General features: G+C 33.3%; 1 long non-coding RNA gene across 1 annotated transcript in view; it reads right to left on the reverse strand.

Annotated features, from left to right (window-relative positions):
- Positions 1-7,756: 7,756 nt before the first annotated feature.
- LOC141553485 (uncharacterized) overlaps positions 7,757-25,858 on the reverse strand; it is a 45,385-nt gene continuing 27,283 nt past the window's right edge. Inside the window, exon 3 of the long non-coding RNA XR_012485473.1 lies at positions 7,757-7,912. This is a non-coding gene — a long non-coding RNA (uncharacterized LOC141553485). The remainder of the gene's footprint in view (positions 7,913-25,858) is intronic.

Here is a 25,858-nt window from a genome sequence, read left to right on the forward strand (position 1 = left end):
GCAGAATATTCCAGCAAAGCCTTTTAATAATGGGCACATCACAAAAGCCCAAGCCATGAGCCATGGCTCAACTGGGCAGAGGCCAGTTTGGTGGAAAGTGAGGCAGAAGAAGGGTTACTGCCTCTTTTATGCACTCCCCTCCCCAATTGAACTTTTAAATGAGTTGTTTTGTTCATTGGATTTTTTTCCATTTCACAAATTCTTTTTTTTAAAGTTGCTTTCTTTTTCTATCTCACCAAAACTAATTTTAAGCAGTGACTTTTTCAGATCATTTCTGTTTCCTTTTCCAGACTTCTTATTTCCTTTCCCCATTATTCTTCTAACTCTCTTATAAGATCCTCTTTGAATTCTTTAAAGAGATTCTTGTGAGGTGGAAACCAACTTGTTTCACTGTTTGAGCCTTTACAGGGAGATGTTTTGTCTTTAGTATCCTCAGGGCTTGAGATTTGTTCTTCCTTGTCTCCATAATAGCTATTTATGGGCACTGCTCTTTTTGCTTTTTTGCTCATTTAAAGGTTAAGACCTTCTTTTAGAGCAAAGGGGAAACTGCCTCAAGCTTCCTCTATAGGTGACTGTGCTTCAAACTGCCCTGGTGCCAGTGCTACAGTCTTCCTTCTTGTCTTGGTTGGGCATGGCTTGTTATGCTGGGGGTTCAGCATAGTAGATGTACTCACATCTAGTCTTCTAATCCCTCCCTCCCTCCCTCCATCCCTCTCTCCCTCTTTCTTTCTTTCTTTCTTTCTTTCTTTCTTTCTTTCTTTCTTTCTTTCTTTCTTTCTTTCTTTCTTTCTTTCTTTCTTTCTTTCTTTCTTTCTTTCTTTCTTTCTTTCTTTCTTTCTTTCTTTCTTTCTTTCTTTCTTTCTTTCTTTCTTTCTTTCTTTCTTTCTTTCTTTCTTTCTTTCTTTCTTTCTTTCTTTCTTTCTTTCTTTCTTTCTTTCTTTCTTTCTTTCTTTCTTTCTTTCTTTCTTTCTTTCTTTCTTTCTTTCTTTCTTTTTGTTTTTTTCTTTTTGTTCCTTCAGTGATCCATAAACAAGGGGAGGCTTCTGCAAACTTCAGGTCTTTTTTTTCTCCTCTTCCCATTATGTGAGCAATATTTCAATTTTTCTGCCTGTACTTGTGTTTTTTTGCATTCCTTTTTTGGTGCTTCTAGTTAGAATTATTGTTCAATTTTTATCTTCACTTTTGAGGAGATTTCTCCTTGCATTCTTTTTACCTTATATATATTTTTAAATTTTATTGTAAGTTCCCCCCCCCTTTTTGCTTACTCATTTTTCTCTGTTTTCCCCCTACCCCACACTGTGTGGCTTTCTTTATGAGGATTGCTTTCCTTTTCATTATTTTGTTGTTCTTTTATTTTATTTGTTATATGGGGCAAGTCCCACTATTTATGAGGTTGAAAGACAGTCAAGCTAGAGAATGCAATCCCTCATTCAGACATCTAGTTTGAAGTTCACCAATGTTTCTTAATAGCTGCATATCTTTCCTTTGTCACTACCATAAGCTATTCTCCCACCATCACTATCTGTATCAGTAGTTAAGAAAAGCAATTTGCCTCCTGATAAACTCTGGCTCATTTACACTTTTATGAATCTGTCCCAGAATTAAAATGGTTAGAAAATGCTACCCTATTCATCTGAAACAAGCAAGATTTCCAAGGAAGTCCTCATCCAAATATTTATATTATTTATACAAGAGCACTTTGAAACTCTATTCTATCTTATTTAATCACTAAAAGGCTATATCCTTATATCCAGGAAAACACAGATTATAAGAGACTGGGAAGAGACAAGAAGATTCCTACTTCAGGCAATACTTTTCATTTAAAATCATGTATTATAAAATATTTCTTTTTTCTGGGGGGTGAGGAAGAGCATGAGATGGTTTGTATTACAAAGCCTAGTATCAGATGCCTTTTCTTTTCAAATTCCATGATCTCTCAGATATTTTTCTTCTTCTCTCCTCCCCCAACTACCTAGATTCAGGGCCTTGTTTCCATGGTAACTAATGTACTTTGAAAAGGAACAAAACAAGAGGACACTAAATAAAAGCAGTTAAGAGCCAACTAACGAATATGAACTAATTATGAGTATGAAAATAATGATGGCAGACAAAGGGTATGATTGTGGAATGGGCAATTAAGTGCTCTTGGTCTTTGTTGAATGATACCTCATTGCTCTGCTCTTTTCACATGGCTCCACTGTCCAAGTTCATCATGGCTGTGGGTGTTTTAAAATCCTTAATCTTCCATTCCTTCTTTTATTTTTCTGTCTCATTTGAAATTAGGCTTGAAAATCTTAAGGAAAAAGGAACATTATTATTCTGTAGGATAAATCTTGTATCAGATGAATTGTTTTTTTTTTTTTTCCTTAGGTGGGTAGTATATACTGAAACCTAGATTCTCCACCAAATAGGCAGACTATTATTACTATAACTTTGTTTGCTTGATATTTAGATCATAATAGTTATATTTTATGACACAAGATGATAAAACTCATATCCAGTTTTTTTTTTTCATTTCTGTCTTATTCTTAAGTGCTAACATTTGAAAAGAATTTTATGATATTTCTCCCTTTTTTCCCCACTGACCCCAAATGTCTCTGATTCCTTATATGGGACAAAACTCATATTTCCCTTCCAGGAAACTGTTAAGCTTCCACTTTCATCAATTTAAACTCAAAAAATGGATATGAACCATGTAAAAACAGTTTCCATGGGACAAATAGATAGGGAGAAAGGATATTGCCTGGGGTATTCTGAACTCCCAATGTAAATTGTATTCTATATCCCAATAAGTCTTACTTCATAAGTAAGTGCCCTTCATAAAAGCAAAACTATTTACTAACTTTATTCTCCTAATCCCAAGATAAAGGTGAATCAGCCCTGTACTTTTTTTTTATTAATTTTTTCAAATTATCCCCTCCATCCCTCCACTTCCTCCCCCCGATGACAGGTAATCCCATACATTTTACATGTGTTACAATATAACCTAGATACAATATATGTGTATAAATACTATTTTCTTGTTGCACATTAATTATTAGCTTCCGAAGGTATAAGTAACCTGGGTAGATAGACAGTAGTGCTAACAATTTACATTCGCTTCCCAGTGTTCCTTCTCTGGGTATAGTTATTTCTGTCCATCATTGATCAACTGGAAGTGAGTTGGATCTTCTTTATGTTGAAGATTTCCACTTCCATCAGAATACATCCTCATACAGTATTGTTGTTGAAGTGTATAGTGATCTTCTGGTTCTGCTCATTTCACTCAGCAACAGTTGATTTAAGTCTCTCTAAGCCTCTCTGTATTCTTCCTGCTGGTCATTTCTTACAGAGCAATAATATTCCATAACCTTCAACTTCCAGTTTCTATCAGCCCTGTACTTTAACGAACAAACAGATAGCTGTTTGAATTCAATTAAACAAATACAGCATGTATTTATGAATAACAATATGATCTAACCATTATATCAGAAATAAGTACTTAATTGCTCTATCTTTCTCAGTGTTCTATCAACAAACTCAATTTGTATATTTTCTTAGCCCTTTCAGAAAAATTGGGTGTGCCAAAGCTTAGAATACCACTGAAATATGATTTGCACATTAGGAAATTGAGGTCCATGAAAGTGAAGTCATAGAATTATATATTTAATCCTTCAATCCACTCCTTCATTTTACAAATGCAAAAACTGAATTGACTGATTTACCTAGCTACTCACGTCTAGTAAGTGTAGGAGTGGAATTTAAATGTCAGTCTTCCCAATTTCAAGTCTAGTACCCTATCTACTAGACTATGCTGGCTCATTTGACCAGGTTCCAGTGGAAGAACTGAGATATGAACTTAGTCTGAAGAAATCCTATGTTCTTTTTGGGGCTCTGCTTTAACTGGCTCATTACAGTTTGCATTTCACCACTAGGGTATGATGCTTCCTCTCACTTCTAACTCTGACTGCTTTTAGCTAGCCCAGGCTATGACTGAGCTTTTTGCTATCTGTAATTACCTACTGAGATCTATTTGATTTGGCCAAATAGAGAGGATCAAAAAGAAGCATATCTAAGTGGCAATAAGTCCGTGGTTTATTTGTTTGATTTTCCACAAAGAATTGCTGATATATCTGTGAAACCATTATATTTTCCAGGCAGACCCAGACTTTTTTGAGCTCCTTATCCAGCCATCACCTCCATCTAATTCTAAGCCCTAGACATTTATATTTTTTCCTTGCTGACTCAGATTTTAAAAGAGAATAATATAGGAGAGTCAATAACAAACATCATCAGATCTGTAAGCAAACTCCATGATTCAGGTATAATTGCAAAGCTCCATCTTTGTTCCCACTGTGCTTACAAAAGAAGTTAATTATGATTCAGTTTAACATAGTTTTTATCTGAATGAGTTGATTGATTAATTTTCACAAATGGGTTTATACATCAACTGTTTTTGGGTTTCTATAGTTGTGATAAATTATACCCAAAAAAGTTTTGTACAGTTTTCATCCTTATCATGCAGCCACATTTAATCATGGTGGGTTTTTTTTTTTATTTTAGAGAAATTTGTGTATGTTCTAGAGAAGTTGCATATGTGACAATGATGTAGATACTCTGTTCATTTAGTAAGTATTTCAGTGACACTGGAAGTTTTCCAGTAGTCTGAGAAACACTTGGTTAAAAATAGAGTGGTAGGAGATGAATTGTCAAGTTCAGTCAATGACAAGTATCCATTCTGGAAAGGTTGTGTTCCTTTGTTAGTATGAGCAATGGGGTGGTTTTTTCATCCAGAAGAATGTCAGATGAGAGACAATAGTTTGTTGTACTTTGCTCTCTGCTCTCAGCTTCCCATGGAATGGATTTTATTGTAACTGTGTCTGTAAAAAAGAAAGTTGCTATGAACTTAAGGGGATATTTATGAATAGATGAGCTTTCCTGAGAAATACCAGTCTAAGGGGAATGTACTTCATAACTCAGAGCAAATTCTAACTCTTGGTCAAAAGTAAATATCATCTCTCCTACTTCCACTCTGTTCATGGGCTTTAGAGCTGAAAGGGATTTTGGAGTTCATCTAGTCTAATTCACTTTATAGATGCGGAGACAGAGATTTTCCTAAATAGGATCATAACTCTAGAGCTTGAATAAACTTTTTAGGAATCATTTAATGAAATACCCCCTCATTTTATACATGAGAAAAGTAAGGCTTAGAGAAATGAAGTGACATGCCCAAGTGTCAGTCAAGATCTGAATTCAACTTCTGTGGTGTTCAAATTAAGCCATTTCTACTGTACCATACTGCCTTTCATAAGTGAAATAACCACCCCAAATATACATGTAGTAGGAGAAGAGTGAGGATTTGAACTAAAACAGTGGTGTGGAAATCACCACAACTTACATTATTTTATGCCTAGTCTGTGTCTCAAATCTTTTCTCGCTCTAGTTCATCTTCCACTCTGCTGTCAAATTGACCTTTCTAAAATTAAAAACTGAGAAGAGAAACAATAAACTGGAAAATCTTTTTACATCCAAGGATACTAATAAAGGCTTTATTTCTAAAATATATAGAAAATTGGCTCAAATTTATAAGAATATAAGCCATTCTCCAATTGATAAATGGTCAAAGAATATGAAAAGACAATTTTCAAATGAAGAAATTAAAACCATTTCTAGTCATATGAAAAAATGCTCTAACTCACTATCAGTCAGAAAAAATGCAAATAAAGATAACTCTGAGGTACAACTACATATCTCTCAGATTGGCTAAAATGACAGGAAAAGAAAATGATGAATGTAGAGGGGGATGTGGAAAAAGTGGGACACTAATACATTATTGATGGAATTGTGAACTGATCCAACCATTCTGGAGAGCAATTTGGAACTATGGCCAACGGGTTATCAAACTGTGCACACCCTTTGATCTAGCAGTGCCTCTACTGGGCCTGTATCCCAAAGAGATTATAAAAATGGGAAAAGTACTTAAATGTGCAAAAATGTTTGTAGCAGCCTTTTTTTGTGGTGGCAAGAAACTGGAAACTGAGTGGATGCCCATCACTTGGAGAATGGCTGAATAAGTTATGGTATATGTATGTTATAAAATATTATTGCTTTATAAGAAATAAACAGCAGGATGATTTTAGAAAGGCTTAGACAAACTTATATGAAATGATGCTAAGTGAAGTGAGTAGAACCAAAAGAATACTGTATATGCAGCAATAACAAGATTATATGATGATTAATTCTGATGGATGTGGGATGATGGTGATTCAGGCCAGTTCTAATGGTCTTGTGATAGAGAAAGTCATTTGCATCTAGAGAGAAGACTGTGGTGGCTGAGTGTGTCATAAAATGGTATTTTCACTTTTTGTTGTTATTTGCTTACATTTTTTCTCATTTTTTCTTTTTGATCTGATTTTTCTTGTCCAGCATGATATTTGTGGAAATATGTATAGAAGAATCACACATGTTTAACATATATTGGATTACTTGCCATCTAGAAGAGCAGGTGAGGGGATGGAAGAAAGAAAAAAATTGGAATACAAGTTTTTGGAAGGGTGAATGTTGAAAACTATCTATGCATATGTTTTGAAAATAAAAAGCTTTAAAAATATAAAATTCAAATCAGATCATGTGACTCCTTTCTCACTCTCTCCATTAAGTAAACTCTGGTAATTCCCTATTACTTGTGGCTCAGTCTTTTTCAACACTTTGTGACTCCATGTGGATTTTTCTTGACAAAAATACTGATTTGCCATTTCCTTCACCAGCTTATTTTACAGATGAGGAAGCTGAAGCAAAAAGGGTTAAGTGATTTGCCTAGTATCCCACAGCTATTGTCAGAGGCCATATTTGAACTTCAAAAGAGGAGTCTTGCTGTCTCCAAATTGCGTGCTGTAACTACCTTGCTACCAATGGATGCATTATTAAATTCTCTGTTTGACTTTTAAAGCTCTACATACCTGGCATCTTATTATCTTTCAGTTACCCAGTATGTACTTGATGGCCCAGTGACACTGACTTCCTTGCTTTTCCTCTTCTAGGACATTCCATCTTTCAACTCAACTTGGAGTTTTCCCTGTCACTCAGGCCTGAAAGTCTCTCCCTTCTCATTTCCAACTCCTAGCTTTTCTAGCTTCCTTCAAGCATTAGATAAAGTTCTACCTAATATAAAAAGCTTTTCCTAGATTCCTTAATTTTAATGTTGTCCCTATGAATTATATTCAATTTATTTTCTCTATATTCTACTTGCAAACAGCTGTTTCTGTAATGTTTCCCTAATAGATTGGAAGATGGAGGGCAAGGATTTTTTTTTTTGTCTTTCTTTTATCTAAGCACTTCTGGTTGGCACATAATGGGATTTTAATAAATGCTTATTGAGTGACTGCTTTTCAATAAATCTCCATTTGTGAATATTCTTTCTGATCATATTGTAATATACATATATATATGTATATATATATATATATATATATATATATATATATATATATATATATATTCTGATGAAGTGTTGCTGTTAGTGGTGGTGGTAAGGAAAAATGAAGCAAGGGAGTGGTTATGAAGCTATAGAGACTCCTATATTCAATACTTCTGAAATCCTAATCCCATTTCTATTACTTAACTGATAATTCCTAATTTTAAAATGTTTTATTCATATATTTCACCATGTTCAAATCAGAAGGACAATATTTATTACAGTTATTTATTTGTGATTTCTTCTGTGTGATGACTACCTTCATCAACACAGATTACAGCGTCTCTTAGTACTATGGCTGAAAAAAAATTCATGAACTTTATAGGTAATTTGGTGATGAACCTTTGTGAATGAATCTAGGCTGGCCCTCTCATGGCAAACATTGGTAAGTCGTTCCTTGAAGTTTTTGCAATTTGTTGGGACTTGTGAAAATATTTTCCTTCAAAAATCCAGGATCACCTCCATTTCATGAAGATAAGAAAAGAAAGAACAAAACAATAATAAAATCTCAATGTTGCCCAAATAATAGAATATTTTGTTTAGTCAAGCAACACTTATTAATATTGATTGAAAGTTTTCCAATTTGAATCCATTTACAGATATCGTTTTTATAATAATATAATGTGTATCTATAACTTTGATGTGTCTCCCTAGTGTCAGTTATTGTTCTGGGTACCAGAAATACAAATATATTAACAATATAATAACAAATAAATGTTATAACAAATGTTATTACAAATGAAAAGGGGGGAAGAGAAAGAACAGGCATTTGTTAAGTATTGTGTCAAGAGCTTTATAAATATAATATCTCTTTATACTCGCAACAAAACTTAAATAGTAGTAGAGAAGACAACAAATGCATATAGAATTATTTATAGAATATATTTAAGAAAATTCAAATAAATACAAAAATTTGAATACAAGGTAGTTTGGGAGAGGGTACAGCAGTTGGATGGAGCATGAGAAAAGATTTCATGTAGAAGGCTTACAAGAATGTAGAAACATTATCTTGATATAGAAACAAGATCATGGCTAATAGAAATAGAAAAAAGCAGTTCCATCTCATGAGAAAACTTATGTGGGCCATTTTTGGAATGATTCCTCCTTTGTTCTATTTCCATATAATATTTGGCCTGACCTAAAGGTAGTATGGAGATCTTCCACTGTCCTGCCACCACCCAGTACTGACCTTATGAGTAAGTTTCCCAATATTTACTTCTATGTGTGGCCTTCCATTTTTCTTTGTTATTTCAGTGACCTCCTAGACATAAGACCATTTCTCTTGAGGTCTGTGTTACTAAAATTGGTGTAGTTGGCAACATGCCACAGAATTGGGGTCGGGAAGGGAGTTTTAATTGGAGTAAACATGAGTTTGTTTCTCACCTTTCTAGGAGGAGATGGAGAATAGGAAAACAGAGAGGATACTAGATATCTGCTGTGAATATGGGATGCCTAGAAAATGCTGAGTAAATCCTTTGCCTTGACAGATTTACAGTAAGCAGAGTTGACGGTTCGTGTTAATGGAAGATTTATGGCCTTGGCAAATATAAAACTTTCAGTAATGTTAAGAGAGACTTTAAAATAGCAATTGTTAGAGGACAAAGAACATAATAATCTTGAGGTAAATGATGGAGGTGACTAGGGATGCTTTGTAGGAAGATAAAAGATGGAATGAAGGAAAGGAAAACAGGGAGGATTTCTCTTTTTCTTCTGTCCTGCCTTTCTGCTTTGTGGTCACAACAGGGAACAGAGAAGAGAGATAAGCAAAGAAAAACTCATGAAGCAAAGATTATTTGGGTAAAAGAGAAGATGAAGAAGAGAAATAAGGAAGTTGCCTGAGTTTTCTCCAAGTTTTCCTAAGAAACAATGTTAAATTAAGATTTTAAACAGATCCTGGAATTATAGAATCTACAAAAAGAAGGAAAGAAACAATTTTCCAACTTAACATGGAATGTCTTCAGGAGAGGTATGAGTCACCTGGGTAAAAGGAAAGCAAAGTCTAGTGCGGGGGATAAGTAGGTAAACCAGCAGGAGACTATTAGACACAGCACAGATCAGAACTAACCCAGTCCCCTTGGTCTTGGTTTCTGGTCAGTGACAGCAAGCCAGCATTGGAACCTCTAATCCCAGCACAGAAGAAAAATTGTCACTCCCAGAAATCAGGTAACAATAAGGCTGACTAGGATGGTCTGCCTTAGTGTACTGAGAAAGCTGCCAGTAACTGAGACCCCAACAGTCAAAGCCAGTAACTCTATTTGTGTCCTCCAGCACAAGGAGCTTGGGATAATGTGTCCTATACCCAAGGAGCAGAGCTTAATTTTAAAAGCAAGAAACAAAAAAGAAACTTGACCACAGAAAGTTGCTCTGGTGACAAGAAAGATCAAAACATCAACTCAGAGGAAGGCAAGATATCTATATGTGAACAAAAACACATTAAAATCTCTTTGGGATATAAGCCCAGTGGAAACACTACTGGATCAAAGGGTATACACATTTTGATAACTTTTTTGAGCATAGTTCCAAATTGATCTCCAGAATGGTTGGATTTGTTCACAATTTCACCAGCAATGTATTAGTGTCCTAATTTTCCCACATCCCCTCCAACATTTGTCCTTGTCTTTTCCTGTCATCTTAGCCAATCTGACAGGTGTGTAATAGTATCTCAGAGATGTCTTAATTTGCATTTCTCTGATCAATAGTGATTTAGAGCACCTTCTCATATGATTACAAATAGTTTAATTTCTTCATCTGAGAATTGTCTGTTCATATCCTTTGACCATTTAGCAATTGGAGAATGGCTTGAATTCTTATAAATTTGGGTCAATTCTCTTGATATTTTAGGAATGAGATCTTTAGCAGAACCCTTGAATGTAAAAATATTTTCTCAGTTTATTGCTTCCCTTCTAATCTTGTCTACATTATTTTTGTTTGTACAAAAGCTTTTTGATTATAATATAATCAAAATTATCTTTTTTTTCCTGAGGCAATTGGAGTCAAGTGACTTGCCCAGGGTCACACTGCTAGGAAGTGTTCAGTGTCTGAGACCAAATTCGAACTCAGGTCCTCCTGACTTCAGGGCTGGTGCTCTATCTACTGCGCCACCTTAGCTACCCCAAAATTATCTATTTTTGATCAATAATGATGTCTATTTCTTCTTTGATCACAAATTTCTTCCTCCACAAATCTGAGGGGTAGACTATCTTATGTTCTTCTAATTTGTTTATGATATCATTCTTTATGTCTAGATCATGAACCCATTTTGACTTTATCCTGGTATATGATGTTAGGTGTGGGTCAATGCCTAGTTTCTGCAATACTAGTTTCCAATCTTCCCAGCAGTTTTTGACTGAGTTTTTATCCCCAAAGCTGGTGTCTTTGGTTTTGTCAAACACTAGATTACTATGTTTGACAAGCCCCAAAATTTACTAGATTACTATTTATTATAATATTACTATAGTCATTGACTATTTTGTCCTGTGAGCTTAACCTATTCCACTGATCTACTACTCTCTTTCTTAGCCAGTACCAAATGGTTTTGATAGCTGCTGCTTTATAATATTGTTTTAGATCTGGTACAGCTAAGCCACCATTATTTGCATTTTTTCATTAATTCCCTTGAAATTCTTGACCTTTTGTTCTTCAAGATGAATTTTATTATTATTTTTATAGTTCTGTAAAATAATTTCTTGGGGATTTGATTGGTATAGCACTAAATAAATAGATCAATTTAGGCAGAATTGTCATTTTTATTATATTTGCTTGACCTGTCCAAGAGCATTTGATATTTTTCCAATTGGTTAAATCTGACTTTATTTGTGTGGAAAGTGTTTTATAGTTGTGTTTTTATAGTTCTTGATTTTCCCTTGGCAGATAGATTCCCAAATATTTTACACTATCAATAATTATTGTATTTATTTATTTTGCTGAGGCAATTGGGGTTAAGTGACTTGCCCAGGGTCACAAAGCTAGAAAGTGTTATAAATCTGAGGCCAAATTTGAACTCGGGTCCTTCTGACTTCAGGACTGGTGCTCTATCAGCTGCACTACCTAGCTGCACCTCCCTACAGTTATTTTAAATGGAATTTCTCTTTGTATCCCTTACTATTGGACTTTGTTGGTGATGTATAAAAATGCTGATGATTTATGTGGATTTATTTTGTATCCTGTAACTTTGCTAAAGTTGCAGAATCTTTCTAAAAGTTTTAGTTGATACTGATCAGAGAAATGCAAATTAAGACAATTTTGAGATACCACTACACACTTGTCAGATTGGCTAAGATGACAGGAACAAATAATGATGAATGTTGGAGGGGATGTGGGAAAACTGGGACGCTAATACATTGTTGGTGGAGCTGTGAAAGAATCCGGCCATTCTGGAGAGCAATTTGGAACTATGCCCCAAAAGTAATCAAACTGTGCATTCCCTTTGATCCAGCATTGCTGCTATTGGGCTTATATCCCAAAGGGGATATAAGGGGGAAGGGACCTGTATGTGCCAAAATGTTTGTGGCAGCCCTTTTTGTAGTGGCTAGAAACTGGAAGATGAATGGATGTCCATCAATTGGAGAATGGTTGGGTAAATTATGGTATATGAAGGTTATGGAATATTATTGCTCTGTAAGAAATGACCAGCAGGATGAATTCAGAAAGGTTTGGAGAGACTTACATTAACTGATGCTGAGTGAAATGAACAGAACCAGAAGATCACTGTACACTTCAACAACAATGCTGTATGAAGATGTATTCTGATGGAAGTGGATATCTTTAACATAAAGAAGATCCAACTCACTTCCAGTTGATCATTGATGGACAGAAACAACTACACCCAGAGAAGGAACACTGGGAAATGAATGTAAATTGTTAGCACTACTGTCTATCTACCCAGGTTACTTATAACTTCGGAATCTAATACTCAATGTGCAACAAGAAAATTGGATTTACAAACATATATTGTATCAAGGTTATATTGTAACACATGTAAAATGTATGGGATTGCCTGTCATCTAGGGGATGGAGTAGAGGGAGGGAGGGGAAAATTTGGAAAAATGAATACAAGGGATGTTATAAAAATTACTCATGCATATATACTGTCAAAAATTTTATAATTATAAAATTTTAAAAAAATTAAAAAAAAAGTTTAGTTGATTCTCTAGGGTTCTCTACGTATACCATTATATCATCTGCAAAAAGTGATAATTTGATTTTTTTCATTACCTACTCTAATTCCTTTAATCTTTTATTCTTCTTTTATTGCCAAAGCTAACATTTCTAATATAATATTGAATAGTAATGGTGATAGTGGGTAACCTTGTTTCAATAGTTCTAATTTATTCCTATTGCATATGATGCTTGCTGATGGTTTTAAATAAATGGTATTGATTATTTTAATTTCTATTCCTATATTCTCTAGTGTTTTTAATAGCAATGGGTGTTGGATTTTATCAAATATTTTTTCTGTATATATTGAGATGATCATGTGTTTTTTGTTAGTTTGGTTACTGATATAGTAAATTATGCTAATAGTTTTCCTAATATTGAAATAGCCCTGCATTCCTGGCATAACTCCTACTTGGTCAAGGTGTATTATGCTGGGAATGATTTTCTGTAGTCTCTTTGCTAATATTTTATTTAAGATTTTTGCATCTATATTCATTAGGGAAATTGGTCTATAATTTTCTTTCTCTGTTTTCATCCTACCTTGTTTAGCTATCAGCACCATGTCTGTTTCATAAAAGGAATTTGGCAGGAGTCCTTTGCCCATATTTCCAAATAGTTTGTATAGTATTGTAGTTAATTGTTCTTTGAATGTTGGTAGAATTCACATGTAAATCCATCTGGCCCTGGAGATTTGGGAAATGATTAACAGATTCTTCTATTTCTTATAAGTAATTTATTTCCTCTTCTGTTAATCTGAGCAATCTATATTTTATAGGTATTCCTCCATTTCACTTAGGTTATCAAAATTTTTGGCATAAAGTTGGACAAAATAACTCCTAATTATTGCTCCAATTTCCTCTTCAGTGATGAAAAGTTCTCCCTTTTCATTTTTGAGACTAAAATTTTGATTTTCCTCTTTCCTTTTACTAATCAAATTAACTAAAGGTTTAGCTATTTTGTTGTTTTTTCCCTAAAACCAACTCTTAGTTTTTTATTAATTCAATAGTTTTCTTTATTTTCAATTTTATTAATCTTTCTTTTTATTTTTATAATTTCAAATTTGTTATTTGATTGAGGGGGTTAATATTTTTTTTTCCTAGCTTTTTTAGTTGCAAGCCCAATACATCTTCTTTCTCTATTTTATGCAAATATGCATCTAGAGATATAAAATTTCCTCTCATTATGCTTTGGCTGCATCCCACAAATTATGTATGTTGTCATTCTTGGATGAAATTATTGATTGAGTCTGTGATTTGTTGTTTTACCCATTCATTCTTTAGGATTACTTTGTTTCGAATTGATTTTTGGCCTGTTTTCCCTCGGCCTTTTAGTGAAGGTAATTTTTATTGCATTGGGATCTGAAAAAAAGGCATTTGCTATTTCTGCCTTCTGTATTTGATTTTGATGTCTTAATGCCCTAATATATGATCAATTTTTGTAGAGGTTCCATGAACTGCAGAGTAGAAAGGTTACTCCTTTCTGTCTCCAATCAATTTTCTCCAAAGACCTATTATACCTAATTTTTCTAGCATTCTATTTACCTCCTTAACTTCTTTCTTATTTATTTTGTGGTTAGATTTATCTAGTTCTGAGAAAGCAAGGTTGAGAATCCCCACAATTATAGTTTTGCTATTTATTTCATCTTGTAGCTCTCAACTACTACTTTAGGAATTTAGATCCTATATCACTTGGTCTATATATGTTTAGTATTGATATTATTTCATTATCTAATGTACCCTTTAGCAAGATATCGTTTCTTTCCTTATATCTGTTTTTGCTTTTGCTTAATCTAAGATCATGATGGCTACCCCTGCCTTTTTTTTTTTTTTTTTTTTTTTTTTTTTTTACTTTGCCTGAAGGATAATAGATTCTGCTACAGCTCTTTACCTTCACTCTATATGTATCACTCTGCTTTAAATGTGTTTCTTGTAAACAACATATTGTAGGATTCTGGCTTTTAATTCAATCTCCTATCCACTTCAGTTTTATGGGAGAGTGTACCCCACTCATAGTCACAGTTAAAATAACTAATTCTATATTCTCTGCCATCTTATTTACTCCAAGTTATGATTTTCTCTTTCCTTTCCCCCTTTCCCTCCTCCCCAGTAATTTGCTTATGAGATCTACTTGCCTCAAGGGGCTCTTCTCTTTTATAGCCCCTCCCCATTTCTTATATCTTTCCCCTACTATTTCTTTTTTTCCTTTAGCATCGTCCTTTCCTTTTCCTTTTCCCCTGCAACTTCTTTATAAGATGAGAGAAGTTTCTCTGTAAAACCAAATATGTTTAATATTCTCTCTTTGAGCCAAATCTGGTGAGAGTAAGATTCACACAGTGTTCATCCCCCTTACTTCTTTCCCGCAATTATGAAAGGCTTTGTTTTTGCCTTTTTGTGAGATGTAACTACCCTCATTTTACCTCGACTTTTCCCCTTTTCCAATACAATCACCTTTCCACCTCTAATTTTTTATATTATAACAGTAAAATCAAATTATACATGCACTCTCTATGTATACCCATAACAGAGATATAGTTCTCAAGAATTCTTTTCTTTTTACCTTTTTATGCTTTTCTTGAGTTCTATATTTAGATGTCAAATTTTTGTTCAGCTCTGGTCTTTCCATTAGAAATAAATTAAATTTACCTGTTTCATTGAATATCCATCTTCTTCCCTGTGAGAAAATGCTCAGTTTAGTGGAGTAGTTTATTCTTGGCTTTATTCTAAATTCCTTTGCCTTTTGGAATATCAAATTCCAAGACCTTTGATCCTTTAAGGTGAAAGCTGTTAGGTACTGTGTACTTCTTATTGTGGCTCCTTAGCATTTGAATTGTTTCTTTCAGTCTGTTTGTAATATTTTCTTCCTTGGTCCAATAATTCTGAAATTTAGCCACAATATTTCTTGAAGTTTTCATTTTGGAGTCTCTTTCAGGAGGTGATCAGTAAATTCTTTCAATGTTTATTTTACCTTCTGGTTTTAAAACATCAGAACAGTTCTCTTTGATAATTTCCTGTAAAGGGGGCAGGTAGGTGGTGCAGTGGATAGAGCACCAGCCTTAAATTCAGGAGGACCTGAGTTCAAATCTGATCTCAGACACTTAACACTTCCTAGCTGTGTGACCCTGAGCAAGTCACTTAACCCCAGCCTCAGGAAAATAAAACAAAACAAAACAAACAAAACAAACAAACAAAAAAGATAATTTCCTGTAAGATAATGTCTAGGCTGTTATTTTCATCATGGTTTTCAGGAAGCCCAATAATCTCAGATTATTTCTCCTAGATCTATTTTCCAGGTCAGTTGTTTTCCCAAGTATTTTACATGATTTTCTATTTTTAATTTTTTTTGGTTTTGTTTGACTGATTTCTGATGTTTCACTGAGTCATTCATTTCCATTTGTTTAGTTCTGATTTTTAGTGAATTATTTTCTTCATTTACCTTTTTTTAGTTCATTTCAGGTTTGGCCAATTGAATTTTTAGATGAATTGTTTTGTTCTGTGATTTTTTTCCCATTTCACAAATTCGATTTTTCAGGGCGTCATTTTCTTTTTCCATTTCTATTTTCCAATAATCAAATTTATTTTGTAAGGTGTTATATGCTTTTTCCATTTAACTAAATCTATTTTGTAAGGAGTTTTCTTCAGATAATTTTCTGTGTTTCTTTTTCCAAACCCTCTTGAAAAGTTTTCATTTCTTTTCTTCTAGCTCTTTTTAAAGATCCTTTTAAATTTCTTCCAAGAAAATCTTGTGACATAGGGACAAATTTATATCATCCATTAGGCCTTCATCTGGAGATGATCTGCTTTTAATGACTTCAGAGTTTGATATCTGTTCTTCTGTTTTACTGAGTATGATGAGAGCTTTTTTTGCTTTTTTGTTTATTTTTTAAAAAGTCAAGATCTGTTTTTAGGGCAGGGGAGTTTGTCCAAGCTTCCTCTACAAGTGGCTGAGTTAGTGCTGACTCACTTCTGGTGCTAGATGGGCATGGACAGGTCCTGTGAGACTCCAGGGCTTTGGGGTACACTCCTTACCTTTTGTGTTTGTTTTGGATGTTTTATAACTTCTCTGCTGAATCCAGGGCAGAGTAGCCAACACTGCTGGAGATTTCTCCCTGTAGATTCTCAATGCCCTCACCACCATGGGTCTGCACTGCCTGCACTCAGGATCTGTGCTTGGCCTTCTTGAGCTTGGCCCACCTCCCTCCATGCCCAATTAAAACAGACTTTTTCTGGAGAGCTTCTAAATTATTTTCTGCTTATCTTGTTACATTCCCCATATTTATGGGTTCTGCTAGTCCGGAGCTAATTCAGAGACTGGATTTGATAATTAGTGTGAGGGTCATGGGAAGAGCTCAGAAAAAGACATGTGTCCTCTCCACCAACTTGGCTCAGCCCCCATCTATACTGATACAAAAATTTTAAATAAAATATTAGTACAGATATTACAATAATTTATTACCAAGACAATATACTATGACCAAGTAGAGTTTATACCAAGAATGCAGGGCTGGTTCAGTATTAAAAGAACTGTGAGCATAACGAACTATATCAATAATGAAACCAATGATCTCAATAAATGTAAAAAAAGCTCTTTGACAAAATGCAACACACAGTCTTATTTAAAAAAAAAAAACTAGAGAATATAGGAATAAAGGAAGTATTTCTTAAAATGACAAGTAATATATGTTTAAAACCCTCAGGAAGTATTAAATCTAATGGAGATAAATTAATCAAATGGGGATTCTTAATGAGATCAATGGTGAAGCAAGGTTGGTCATTTAGAAATGTTATCTTTATCAATGAGGAAATAGAACTATCACTCTTTTGCAGATAATATTATAGTATACTGAGAGAATCCTAGAGAATCAACTAAAACAATACCTGAAATAATTGACAACTTCATCAAAGTTGCACATAAATTATTGGTATTTTTATGTATTACTAATAAAGCCCAGCAAGAAAAAGAGAAATTCCATTTAAAATAACTCTAGGCAATATAAAATATTAGGAATTTACCTGGCAAGACAAACTCAGGAACTCTACAAACACACTTTTTTCACCCAAATAAAGTGGGATATAAATAATTTGAAAGTATCAATTCCTCATGGGTAGGCTGAGCTGATGGGTAAAGGAAATATCAGCTCTGAATATGCAAGAAATAAGTCAGAAGCAGTTTTGAAGGTCTTTAAATTAAGTTTAAAAGAAAAGTTTCCTGGCTGACTGTGAGTTTAAATTAGACATCCTTCCCCTTTTCCCTCAGCAAAGCTGTATCTTTTTGTTTTTCTTTGTGTCTGTTTGCAGTGCTGTTTTTATTAATGTGATGAGTCACTTAAAAAAAAAACCTTCAGGTACTTATTTAGAGAACTTTTTTGGTTACCCATGGAGAGTCCTTAGATTTATCTAGAGGAAGGTCTTAGACCTGGTTTAAAGCCCTGAAGAATTAGACCTTTATTTTAAATCTTTGGACAACATTTTCATTTCCCAAGAGAGCCCCAAAGGAAAAGTTTCTAGTTTTCTGTTTAAAGCCTCAAAAATTTTTCATTCTCTAAGGAGATCCTTGGATTATTTCCAGGGGAAGTATCTCTTTCTTTAAACAGAGCCACTGACTTACATCAAAGGATGGGGAAAAGGGTAATAATTTCTGAGGAGTTCTGTATCTTCGTGTCTGTGTGTCTCTGCATGTATAGTGTAGTATTTCTAGACAATTAGCAATCCAAATTGAATTTGGGAATTTTATGTATATAAATATATATATATATATATATTATATATATATATATATATTTTTTTACTGTGAATGCCTTAATTGAGGTTTGAATGTTTTATATAAATTCTGAAGTACTCTAACAAGTTTGGGCTTAAAATTCTTTAGAATCTGTTTTAAAGAAATTAAGAGACTCTTCCTCATCCCTATCACAGATTTATTGTTTCTCAGCCAGAGAGGAAAGTAATTTTACTGACTATAAAGAGACATAATTTAGGGTGGTGTTGGTGAAGTGTCAAAGGGAAAAAGACTACATTCTTACATTTTGGATCAGCCTAGGAACTTAGAAAGTCCCTCTCTATTATTAACTTTTTCTTGATTCATGAAAAAGGCAGATGGCTTGTGTATGTCAAGAAATAACCAAAAAGCAATTGAGTTTGATTGGAACATCTAATTGAATACTTGGGAAGTTTTACAAACTAAAGTTACTTATTGATCACTTTTAAAATTGATTTTGGGGGCATTGAGGTGGCCCAGTGGATAGAGCACCAACCTGAAATCCGGAGGACCTGAGTTCAATTCTGATCTCAGACACTTAACACTTCCTAGTTATGTGACCCTGGGCAAGTCACTTAACCCCAATTGTCTAAGCAAAAAACAAAAATCTGATTTTTAAATTATTGCATATATTGAAATTAGACATTTTGCTATAAGTTACATAAGACTTTACCCATATTTATAATAGATTATATTCAATATTGATTTTTAAAGAGTATTTTATTTTCATCCAAGTACATATCAATACATTTATCATTCATTTTTACAAGATTTTTGAATTCCAAAAATTTCATTCTTCTTTCTTCTTTCCAAAAATGGTAGGCAATTTGTTACAGTTATACATGTGTTATCATGAAAAATATATTTCCATATAAATAATAGTTGTGAAAGAGGAAATTGATGAAACAGAAAAAGAACCCATAAAAAAATAAAGTTAAATGAAAAAAAAAAAAACATACTGTGATCTGCATTCAGAGTCCATCAATTTTTTATCAGGTTATGTACAGAATTTTCCTTCATAAGTTCTTTTATTTTCTTTAAATTTACTTATTTCTTCAATATTTTCTCAATTACATTTAAACTATTTTTTATATTTGTTTTTTTAAAAATTTTGAGTTCTAGGTTCTCTTCCTTATCCCCATCCACAATTAAGAAACCATATGTGAAGTTATACAAAACATTTCCATTAAAGTCAAATTGTGAAAGAAAACAGATCTTTCACTTTAATGTAAATAACTCTCAAGAAAGATTATTAAAAAGAAAGAGAAGGAAGGAAGGGAGGGAGAGAAAGAAAGAGGAAGAGGGAGAGAGATAGAGAGAAACAGAGACAGAGACAGAGAAGGCTTCAATCTGTATTTAGATCAAATCATTCCTTCTCTGCATAAAATAGGATTTTTTTTTTCATCAGAATATTTGTGTTTGATTGTATTGATAATAACAAAGTCATTTACAACTGGGCATCTCAGAAAAATGCTATTACTTTGTATATAGTATATTCCACTTTGTTCATAAAGAACTTTCCAAGTTTTTTTTTTCCTTCTCATCATTTCCCAGAAAAAAATAACATTCCATCACAAACACATACCAGAGTTTATTAAGCCATTCTCAAATTGATGGATATCTGCTCTATTTCTAATTTGTTTTTGTCTTAAGAAGAATATTATATTATGAATATTTTGTATAGGTCATTTCCCTTTTTTTCCCTGTTTTTCCCCTCAAATCTCTTTTGGTATTCATGACTAGTAGTGGTGTTGTTAGGTCAAAGGATATATAGGAATTTGTCTCCCTTTGGGCATAGATTATATCTTTTTGCCCATTTATCAATTGGGGCATGGCACTTATTTTTTGTAAGTTTGACTTAGTTCCCTCTATGTTTGAGAAATGAAGACTTATCAGAGAAACTTGCTTTGAATTTTTTTTTTACAATTACTATTGGTAAGTATATTTCTACCCCATTTATTCTCATTCTCTTTTCACTGCCACTCCTCAAAACTGTTTTGCTACTGAGCACTACCTCTCCAAATATAACCTCTCTTATCACCCCCCCCACTCCCTTCCCATTCCCCTCTTCTTTTCCTGAAGGGTAAGATATATTTCTATAACCCTATTGAGTATGCATGTTTTTTCCTATTTGAGCCAGTTCTGATGAGGGTAAGGTTCACTCACTCACCCTCTCCTCCTGGTCATCCCCTCTCCTGTTAAAGCTTTTTCTTGCCTCTTTTTTCTGGAGGCAATTTCATTTCTCGTTTTCCCTTTCTCCCTCCATAAATCCTTTGTACTTATTTTGGATTATTAGGGTGTTGAGTTCTTAGTTGACCATCATTTAGATTACAGTTGATCACCACACAATTGTGCAGATATTGTATGCAATGTTTTCCTGGTTCTGCTCACTTCACTTTGCATCAGTCTGTACAAATCTTTACAGATTTTTCTGAAATCTGCCCATTTATCATTTCTTCCTGCACAATAATATTCCATTACATTTATTTACCATAGTTTGTTCAGCCATTTCCCAATTGATAGGCATTTTCCAATTTCCAGTATTTTACCATGATGAAAAGGGGCTGCTATAAAGATTTTTTTGCACATGTAGGTACTTTTCCTTCTTCATGATCTCTATGTGACACTAATAGATCAAAGGGTAGGCAAGAAAGCATATTCCTATGCTGTCTAGTGCTTTTAATAGGAATGAGTTATATATTTTGTGGAAAGCTTTATTATCATCTGTTGACATAATCATATGATTTTGGTTGCTTTTGTTATTATTATGGTCAATCATGTTGACAATTTTCCTAATATAGAACCAACACTGCAATCTTGGTTTAAATCCCATCTGGTGTCTAATCCTTGCATAATATTGATGTAATCATCTTACTAGTATTTTCTTCAAATTTTTGCATTCACATCCATTAAGGAAATTGGTATATATTTTCTTTCTCTGTATTAATGCTTCCTGATTTAGGTATCAGTAACATATTTGCATCATAAAAGGTATTTTACCTTTACCTATCTTTACCTATTTTTTCCAAATAGTTTATATAGTAATGAAATTAATTGTGCTTTAAATGTTTGTTAGAATTTACCCATGAGCCTATCTGAATTTTAGGGATTTTTTTTGATGGAGAATTCTTTAATGCCTTGTGCAATTAATTTTCTATGATGGAGATATTAAGGTATTCCATTTACGGATTTATTAATCTAGATAACTTATATGTTCATAAATATTCATCTGTTTTACTCAGATTGTCACATTCATTGGCATAAAATGGGTTAAATATTTGCTAATAATTACTTAAATGTTTTCTTCATTGGTGGTTTTACTCATTTCATTTTTGATACTATTTGGATTTTTTTTCTTTTTTAAAAATCAAATTAACCAATAACTTCTCTATGTTATTTCCCCTTAGATAAGCTTAATTTTTTTTTACTTTCAAAGTTATTTCAATATTTTCAATATTATTGATTTCACAATTGATTCTCAGAATTTCCCAGCTGTTGCTAAAATGAGGATTTTTAATTTGTTTTATTAGGGTTTTATAGTTTTTTAGCCCAATTCATTTGTGTTTTTTTTTCTTTTTTTCTTTTTTCATTTTGTTGATGTAGGAAATTAGAGAAATAACTTTTCTTCTATGTCTGTGTTTGGTGGTACTCCATAAATTTTCATATGTTGTCTTATAATTTTCATTCTTTTTAATGAAATTATTCATCATTACTATGATTTGTTCTGACCCCCTTACTTTTAGGAATAGATGATTTAGTTACCAATTAATTTTAATATATTTTCCACTGCCCTTTGTTGAATATCATTTTATTGCTTTATGTTCTGAAAATAAGCCATTTAATACATCTGAATTTAATTTTGAAATTTTTATGCATCATTATATTGCCAAATTTGTATATAGGTGTAGCTGAGGAAAAAACAAACAAACAAAACTATTACTTTCCATTTCCATCCAGTTTTATTTTTTTTCCCCAACCATCGGTCATATCTGTTTTTACCTTAGTTTCTTTCATATTTATTTCTTGCTAGATTGTTCTAGTTCTGAGAGAAGGAAGGTTGAAGTCACATACTAATTTAGTTTTACAATCTATGTCTTCCTTGTAATTCATTACACTTCTCTTTTAGGAATCTGGATGCTAAATCACTTGGTGCAATTTGGTTTTAGTATTGATATTGCTTGATTATCTATCTTTTTTTCTTATGTCTTTTTCTTATGACTATTTTTGTTTTTACTTCATCTGACATCAGGATTGCTATCCATATTTTTTTTTCTTAAACTTCAGCTAAAGCATAATATATTCTTCTCCAGACCTTTACTTTTGCTCTTTGTGTTTCTCTCTACTTCAAATGTAACATATTGCAATATTCTAGTTTTTGATGCACTTGGCTCTCCACTCCCATTTTATGGGAGAGTTCATCTTATTGACATTCACAGGTATGATTGCTATCTGTGTATTTCCCTCCATCCTATTTATCCTCCTATTTGTTCTCTATTTCCTCTCAATCTTCCCCTCTTTATCTGTCTTTTGCTTCTGTCTATCTTCTCCCTTGATCAGCCCTCCCTTCTGTCAGTTTTCATGCCTACTTTTATTTAATCTCCTCTTCTTCTACTTCTCTTTTGTGTAAGATAGATTTCTATATTCAACTGATAGTCTATGTCATTCCATCTTTGAACCAATACTGATGAGAATAAGGTTCAAATGGTAGTCATAGCCTATACTTACATTTTCCTCTCCATTATAATAGGTTTTTTTGCTTCTCTTCTTAATAATTTACTCTATTTACTCCTTCCTTCTTTCTGCATCCCAATGTACTTCTCTTTTTTCATTCCTTGATTTTTTATGCCATTTCCTCAAATTCATTTTATACCCATGCCCTCTGTCTCTGAATATGATTTTTTTAAAGTATTACAAATATCATTTTTCTATGTAGGGTTTTAAATAGCTAAGCTGTATTGAATCTGTTATGTTCTTTTCCCTTTTTTTACCTGTTTATGTTTTTCTTGGATCTTGATATTAGAGATAAAAATTTTGGTTTGATTCCAGTTTTCTTCTTTTGAAATCTTGAAATTCTTCTATTTCACTTAGTGATTATCCCTTCATCTCTTTCAATGAATATATTTAATTTCCTTGGTAAATGATTCTTGATGTAGTCTACTTCTTTTGCCTTCTGGAATGTTTCAAGACCTCTGATCTTTTAATGTTGTAGTACCAAGTCCAATTTAATCCTAATTGTGTCTTTCTGACAGTTGAATTGTTTCTTTCCAGCTTGTAGCATTTTTTTTTCTGTAACTTGATAGTTCTAAAATTTGGCTATAATTTTCCTTGAAGAATTTTGAGGAGGAGGGGATCTCTTTCCTGAGGTGATTGGTGGATCTTTCAATGACCTTTGTTTCCAGGAAATAAGGCAAGTTTTCCTTGGTAATTTCCTCAAAGATGCTGTCCAGTTCTTTTTTGATTCTGACATTGTCTCTATTGGATCAATTATCCAAATTACAAATGTAAGGTATTTTACATTTTCTTCCATTGTTCCATTCTTTTTATTTTGCTTGCTTGGTCTTGATGTTTTATAAAGTCATTAGCTCCCACTTGTTCAATTTTAACTTTTAAAGGGTTGTCTTTCTTAATTAGCTTTTGTACTTTTTTCCCCATTTAGATAATTGTACTTTTTAAGGAGTTGTTTTCTTCTGTCGATTTTTATATCTCCTTTTCCTTTTGACCAATTTTACTTTTTAAGCCATTGTTTTCTTTTTCCAAACTGTTGACTCTTTTTTTTTAAAATTCTCATGCATTACTCATCTCTTTTCCTAATTTTTCTTCTACTTCTCTTATATAATCTCTTTTTTGAGCTCTTACATGAAGAGTTCTTTTTGGGATTGAGATCACTTCCCATTTTCCTTTGGAGTTTTCTTTTCAAGTATTTTGAGATGGCTGTCCTCATCTGGGTTTGAGTTTGTGTCTTGATCTTCCTTGTCACCATAATAACTTTCTATTGTTAGATTTTCCCCCCACATCTTTTTTTGGTCTTTAAATTTTATTTTAAATTTGAGCTCTACTCCATGGCTCAAAGAGGTACTGTCTTGGGCTTTGCTATTTAATTTGTGATATACTGATGTTGCCTTGAGGCCCATGAGGAATACCTGTGTTTCAGGTTTGGCTGAAAGGATGGGGTGGTGTTGTCTTAGGGGTCCCGCAGCTTACCAGCTGCTGAGTTGAGATTCTATTGGTGTTTTGTTGAGGCCAGTGGGCTTGTTTCTGCATTTTCCCAAGACATATACAAGGTATTTTTTATAATTGTTTGGCAGTGAACATGGGAAAGTTATGGCAATTTACTGTTTACTCCACTATCTTGACTCCCACAAAATCTCAATATGAATTTTAAAAACTATATTATAGTAGAATTCTGGGAAGATGGTAGAATAGGGCAGAAATTTTCAAGCTTTACAGATTTTCTCCACAAACAGAACATAGACTGGTTAAACACAAAGATAATTTGGGGCAGAACAAAGGTCTTTCTGGGAAAATCCAACATCTGAAGAAAGACCCCCAAGCTGGGGATTATTCAGTGTGATGTGCAAACACCTCCATACTAGCTCTGCAGAAACAGCAAGGGGAGAATCTTGGAGATAGCCGAGTTTGGCTGGAGCCTCAGCCAGAACCCCTGAAACTTTCAGATCCAAGGCAGCAGGAGTCTGAGTCCAGGGATACTGAAGAAAAATCTGCTGATAGAAATGACAGAAACAGCTGTGCTTCTGGGCACACCTGGTAAGGACAGAAGAAGTGGGGCTGGTACAGGTACTTGTAGAAGGGTGGAGCTTTTGTTCTGGTGTTCCAGGTCAGAGTAGAGAGCTGAAGTGAAGCTAGAATCATCATTCCTTTATTCCACCACTACACTGATACTTCTCATTAAAAAATGATTTGAAAAAAAAAAAAAAAAAGAATCCAACCATAAATAGGGAAGGCTAAGATTAATTTTCAAAGAAGGATAATGAAGTTAAAAAAAAAGTTTCTTCTACCCCAAAGAGTAACATTAAATGGCCTTTTGCCCAGACAGAATTGATAAAAGAATTCAAAAAAGACTTTTAAAATCAAATGAGAGATATTGAGGAAAAACTTTAAAAAATAAAAACCATTCAAGAAAATTGAGAAGATAATGAAAAAAGTTAGCCAACTAGAAAAAGAGATACAGAATCTTAAAAAAAATAATTCTTTGAAAACTAGAATTGGGCAAGGAGAAACAAGTGAAACTATAAGAGAGTTATAACAAGCAATAACAAAACAAAACAAAATACAAAGGATCAAAAAATAGAGTTAGCAGGGATAGGAAATAAGAGATATACAGAAACCCTACAACAATCATCAGGATTAGAATTTACTAGGAAAAAAAGTAGGGCTAGTAATCATTAATCTTAGACAAAGTCCAACTTAAAGATTCAATCAAGAGAGAAATGTATATGTCAGCTATATTATTTTTGTTTAAGATACAGGTTGACA

The sequence above is a fragment of the Sminthopsis crassicaudata genome, chromosome 2 (genome assembly GCF_048593235.1).
Source record: "Sminthopsis crassicaudata isolate SCR6 chromosome 2, ASM4859323v1, whole genome shotgun sequence".
NCBI classification, from domain to species: domain Eukaryota; kingdom Metazoa; phylum Chordata; class Mammalia; order Dasyuromorphia; family Dasyuridae; genus Sminthopsis; species Sminthopsis crassicaudata.